At 42.6% G+C, this 6,424-nt stretch overlaps 1 long non-coding RNA gene across 1 annotated transcript; it reads right to left on the bottom strand.

The window, feature by feature from the left end:
• Positions 1-928: 928 nt before the first annotated feature.
• Positions 929-2,180, bottom strand: LOC140216026 (uncharacterized). Its single transcript, XR_011892672.1, has 2 exons — positions 2,105-2,180; positions 929-1,091 (listed from the first exon to the last, which is right to left on the bottom strand). It is a non-coding gene; the product is annotated as an uncharacterized lncRNA (long non-coding RNA).
• Positions 2,181-6,424: the final 4,244 nt, after the last annotated feature.

Genomic DNA, 6,424 nt, shown 5'->3' with positions numbered 1-6,424 from the left:
GCGGTGGCGGCGGCAGCAGTAGCAGCAGCAGCGGCAGCAGCTCTAAAATAACACGTAAAGATCACGCCTCATAAGTGGGGCGCCAAAGTTCTTTTCAGAGCAAGTGCTAGTGTCATTATATATGCATACGATATCTATGTAGCTAAAGGCACTGTCACTAAAGTATCAGAGCTCGACATCAGTACACTGTAAACAAAAAAACACCCAGATGGGCGTTTTTTGCTTGTCCTCTAGCGCATTCCCTTTTGTACATCTTTTTGCTCCCATTGAAAGGGCGTACGATAAAACTCCCATTGACGTGGGCATTAATTGGGCACACAACGGGGGTACCGTAATACGCCCACTTCACCCCCCCCCCCCCTCCCCCTATTTGACTGGGAGGTACAATGGGAGTATTGTGAAGGAATTAAAGGCATTTTAGTTTAGGTGCGGCAAGCTCGTAGCGAAATGCATGGTGGCGCGGGTCACGCGCTTACGCAGTACCAGACGGAACACCGCAGGCCGAAATGTCGAACGCCGGCGATCAACGCTCAAGGGAACTCGGCCGTCCGTGAGCTGCCACCCGAGCAGGCGTCGCACCTGCTCGGAGCGAACGCCGGCGTCCGACACCTTGGCCTGCGGTGTTCCGTCTGCTGCTGCATAGGCGCGGCGTACCGCCACGAAGCATTTCGCCGCGGGCTCGCCACACGTGGTCCAATCGACGGCACAGGGCCACCGCTGAATCGACCAAGTCACGCGCACACGTGGTCCAATGGCGAATGAACCCGTCACCGCACGTCTTCATTTTTTTTCCCTTTCGCTGATCACAGAGCCCCTCTTTGCGAAGCTTTTATACAGTCGTCCTAGCTTATCGGCAGTGCCTCCGAGGCCAGCAAACGCCTTCGAGAGCAGTTGCTACTTGCTGAAAGGAAAAATGCACGAGACACACTGACAGTGAAGAAAATTTATTTTACACCAAATGTAAGAAATATAATATGTTCACTTCCGGGCCCAAAAGAAAGCACATTTCTGCCCCAGTAAAACAATTGTCTGGATTTTAAAAAAGAGCACTGTACATTGTAAGCATGCCAGTTGCTAGTATTCTACATGTCCTAACACAATGAAATTAGTAAATGAAAGAAATGCTAAGAAATCTTATCTCCTTTCATACTGAACTCTAACTACAGAGCCATGTGTTTGAACTGTTACTTTGTACTGACACTCCACACTTTTGCACAGACTATATATTGAGCTCGCTTGACTAAGAGTACAACTTCATTTGGCCTAGTTGGTACATAATTCTGAACTTAAAACTTACAGCGCAAACACCTAAGACGAACCGCAAAAGGCAGATACGACACACGCTGGCGCTAACTGACTTCTTTATTTCTTCGTCGTCGATGCATATATATGCCCTAGGCCACACAACTGCACAGGCGCACACATTACATTACAGAGATCTCCCAAATTATCACATATGCAAACGTAGGAACTCAAATTCAGATGGGTGCAGGGACAAAGCTATGTCACTGATGCAATTATCATTTTGCCTTTTTATGTGGTAGGCCTCTAAGGCAAGCCGCGCAAGCTCATTCATGCTTTTGCCAAGAATCGACGTCCCATCAAGTCGTGCCTCACAATTTTTGCGAGAGTTTATATGCGCAACAATGTGCACTCTTCTATCTACATTTTTGTTTACTTTTTGTGCATGTTCCTTGCGCGGTCCCTTAAACACATAAGGTCATCTATCAACTCAAGAAAATTGCTTGCAGGCATAGTGTTCCTTTGGCGTTTTCTGCACCGAACAAGCTTTTAAAGCTATGCTCCCGCACCTGCGGAGAGGGCAGAGGAGGATGCCAAATTCGGCATGATGCTTCATACGTGTTGTGCGCGGTCGGCGTGGTTTATACCATTCACTCTCATGTGGTAAGACATAGCTTGGCTAGATAGGGCATTGCGTCAATGAGCGACTCAGGGAACATGCGCAACAAGTAAACAAAAATGTAGATAGAGGAGCGCACCTTGGTGCGCATTTAAACTCTTGCAACAATTGTGAGGCACAACTTGATGGGACGTCGATTCTTGGCAAAAGCAAGAATGAGCATGTGTGGCTTGCCTTAGAGGCCTACCACAAGAAAGGCAGGGCGATAATTGCATTAGTAAGATATCTTTGTCCCTGCATCCATCTGAATTTGACTTCCAACGCTTGCGTATGTGATAATTTGGCAGATCTCTGTAATGTAATCTGAGTGCCTGCGCGGTAGTGTGGCCTAGGGTTTATATTGCATCGACGACGAAGAAATAAAGAAGTTGTTAGCACCAGTGTGTGTCGTATCTTCCTTTTGTGGTTCGTCTTAGGTGTTTGTGCTGTAAGTTTAAGTTGCTTGACTAAGCCATTCCTAATTAACAGTGGCTGGTATAATGAGGCCGATCAGTGGTATTTTGCATGGACTAGCACACAAATATGATCAATGTCAAAGTACTAAATTAAGAAATTGGGACTCATCACATAAACGAGCTACATAATTTAGTGCTGCATTTCTGAGCAAGCTATTAAAAATTATTGTATTTTACGAACCAGAACCCACCTTCTGATTATGACACATGCCATAGCGAGTAACCCCGAATTAATTTGGACAACCTGGGGTTCTTTAACATGCACCTAAGTACACGGGTGCTTTTGCATTTCGCTCCCACTGAAATGCGGTTTTGTTTAAGACTACATTTACGAAAGTTCCAAACACGATCCCCCCTATATTTTTACAGTGGGTGCTCTTTAAATGGAGCCTCAAGGTGCCAGGGAAATCGGTTCCATTTACCAGGCATTATATTTACTGAGAGACATTGCAGAGAGCCAACCAATTATCAGGATGGTGTCCTATTTAAGCGGCAGTTTCGAAGCGATTTTCGTTTATCGAGACTCCACTGTAGTCCATAATAGTGGATGAGTTGCGTTCTGCATGGACACATTAGCATGGCTACCATGTTTAGTTGAATATTGTGCAAGCAGCAACATTTCACTGTACCCAGTGCAATATATAAAGCCAGCAATGTAACATGTTGCAAATGCAGCCACGAACAAGTACCTTCCCTGATCATATCCAATAGCAGCATCTTTAGACGAAATTAGTCATGCTTTCTGCCGTTTAAGTGCCTTGTTTTCAGAAATCAAATCCTCCTTATCACATTGACCTCCAATTGTGTCATTCCCCGAGCTGAGGTCATTTGAGATTGCATTTAATTGCCCTTCAAATAGCATATTGGTCTTATTTAAAAAGCACATGGCATCACAGTGACCACCTAGACATAGAATTCGAGCTGCAACACAGTAGCAAACATTCTGAGGTAGAAGCCTAACTATTCTTTTGAATTTGGATGCATGCTCAAAACACTGCTATGCAATTGCAGACAGGGCTGATAGTGTAGCAACCAGGACAGATTTAACGGACATAAAGGAGCAAAATTGTGTGAGCTTCGAAATATTATTCTCTCTGAGGAACCATGCTGTCCAATTATAAAACGGGGATCAAAATAAGGTAATTGGATAGCAAATCTGCATTTCATTAAGTAAATAAAATACTGTTCATGCTACCTTCCAGGGTGCACACTACATTCCCTTTCCTTGAGTGTGAATTTGCTACCTTTCCATGGGTTGCCAAATGTATAGGTGTATTGTTGGTCAAGGGTGGTGGAATGGATATAGGTAGGTCTCAGGCTAGAGGAAATATTTCGAGATGGAGACTTGCCAGGTTGAACAACGAATGTCTCAGGCTGGAGCCATTTGGTTCTCTTGCAAAGATATTGCCTCCAGGTTGAGACTTCCTTTGTTGGACAACTGTTGATGACTAATTTCGCCATCTTTTCATTTACCCTCGTCTTATTCAACCTATTGCTCCACGCAGGAGCTGCACTTTCTTTGAAAAATAAAGATATTAATGAGCTCAAAGGCTTTGTGCATGGCTGCATCCCCAAGTGCAAAAATTTGTTTTCAATGAATGACACAGTTGGTACCTTTCTTGAGAATTCAATAGGAAGAACCAAAAATTAAGCTAACAGACTGGTTATGACGACAAGTAAACATGAATTGATGTGGAGTGCCATTTCTTCATTTTGCACCAGGCTTGGGGCCAGCCAGACTTCTTCGTAAAATTGAGAAAATTTTTCTAATGAAATAGATATTAAGAGTATTTTCTTCGTAATCTGAAAATTTAAAAACATGGTTATTTGGTTATTCATATTTAGTTGGGAACAGTGCGAAGGACACTGACGAAGTAAGGGCTTATGCAGTAATGCCACATAGTGCTGGCTGAGAACAGATTCAATTTTAGAACAGACAAACAGTTAAGTACTTTGGAATGCTTCCTAAAAGCCATAAAAAACCAAAGCAGGAAGCAGTTGTACAAAATAATGTATGTGCATGAAAAATGCATCTGATCATCAGTTCGCAGACATGTATGACATTTGCTTGTCAGTTAACAAAACATGTGTTACACTGAAACATTTCTCCTACACTTTGGCAATTCTGTGGGCTTTCATTATTGCTCGGGTCAGTTGGTTGCTGTTGTTACTGCTACTAGTGTACGGTGAAGTGTAATGTAGATGGGCAAGTGCTACTGACAACTATGAACATTGGCAAATTTTGCTGCACCAGGATAACGCATGCATTGTCCCGCTGCAGCGAAACTTTCCAGTAAACATTCACAGTTTTCTGTAGCGCTTTCCCATCTGTCTCGCCTCACACTGTTCCATCTATAGCGCTTCACCATACTGTAATATGCACCACCGACACAAAATTCTACCCTTCTGAAGTTCTTACTGCTACTTCGCACTCGTCTCATTCAGGCCGCCAGGCGTACTGAGCCCAATGTAGTATACCTGCATAGACTGGCAGCTCCTGTCATGGACTTATTCTGGTGTAATGGCACCACAGAAGCAAACGAAGACAAAGACATGCAGGACACAAGTGCCTAACCTCAACTCTCGCTTTAACAAGAAAACAGACATCATATACAACACATAGTGACAGGAAGTGATGTCATTTATTCAAAAACAAATTCTTTGTGCAATGTAACTGAGAATGACTGATGCATTTGTCCTTTTCGTGCTAATCTGCCAAAGCTTAATTAGCTTATGTACATCTGCTCATAATTTCTGGCTACGAGTTTTGATGTACACAGGAACGAACCAATCTATTTTGCAGTGCATCACTATGTGCGAATGAGAGTTATTCCACACAAACTTCATTAGCCGCAATCTCAAATTAGTACAATGTGTGTATGCAATGCAAGCATGACTGGATGGGAATGGCTGACTGTACATAACCTCCGTTGCACAGTGCACCGCCTGCAAATTGTGCTGCACGCAACAAATTAATTTGTTTTCCTGGCTTGTCTTTTTTTCTCATCAGAGCAAATTTCTCATCACGTTTCATACAGAAAAAAAATTTTTGCCCGTAGAGACCAGCTACACAATTACCCATGAAAATTACAAATGCATACGAAACAACTGCAACCACTTTTTTACTTCATCTCTTTCATTATATTCCATATTCATGCCTAATTTAGTTGCGCAAATCATTGTTTTCTCAGGCCCTTGTTAGGAGAGTTTTGTGCTGTAATAAAAGGCAGAAGCCAAAAAAAGGAAAAGGTTGGTTGTGGTTGAAGCACAATATGCATCTAGTGAGCTAGGCCGCAAGCGTTGTGTAGTCTGCTGCCATCATAAGGCCGTGCCTACATTGGACAGATGGGATGCTCTATTAATGCGAAATCAGGGAAATTGAGGGAGTATGAGTCATCCGTGTGAAACAATCCTCCATCACACAATGTTAAATACTGCAAAAAATGTGACTGCGGTCCTGTGTTCCACAAAACTTGCGTTGTAGCCAGGTATTACGACCTGACAACATGCAAGGTAATTGTGGCTTGCAACATTTAAAAAGAATGACGAATGTATCAGTGATCCATTAGTTGCACTGCATGAAGAATTTCTTTTAACAGATATCATCACATCATGTCTCCACCTGTTATTAAATATTGCCTGTTTCCTTATTTTAAAGCTTGAAGTGAGATCCGGTGCTTGTGTCATGTGCGTACATATCTTTGTTTACTTTGTGTGGTGCCATTACACCAGAATTTATATAAACAAATGGCCACACACTGCTTTTGTCACGTTATAGTGGTGCTTGCAAAGCCTCCCAAACAGCAGCCTATTTGGTCAAAACATGCTTTTGTACATATGCTCTTCCAAATAGAAAAGCTATCAAGAAGGTAACAAGAATCAAGAGCATTAAGTTAAATCCACTGCAATGCTTTACTTTTTTGCCTTTATTTCTTACACCTAAGTGGATAAGAAAGAGTGTGAATGTTACAGAAATGCACTAAATAAGTTGTTGAAATTATGCAAAAATGTTAACGCAACTAAGCATAGATTTATGTGCAATAATAGA

Source organism: Dermacentor andersoni, chromosome 2 (genome assembly GCF_023375885.2).
Source record: "Dermacentor andersoni chromosome 2, qqDerAnde1_hic_scaffold, whole genome shotgun sequence".
In the NCBI taxonomy this organism is placed as follows: domain Eukaryota; kingdom Metazoa; phylum Arthropoda; class Arachnida; order Ixodida; family Ixodidae; genus Dermacentor; species Dermacentor andersoni.
The sequence above is the reverse complement of the archived record's forward strand: the minus strand, read 5'-3'. Positions and strand labels throughout refer to the sequence as shown.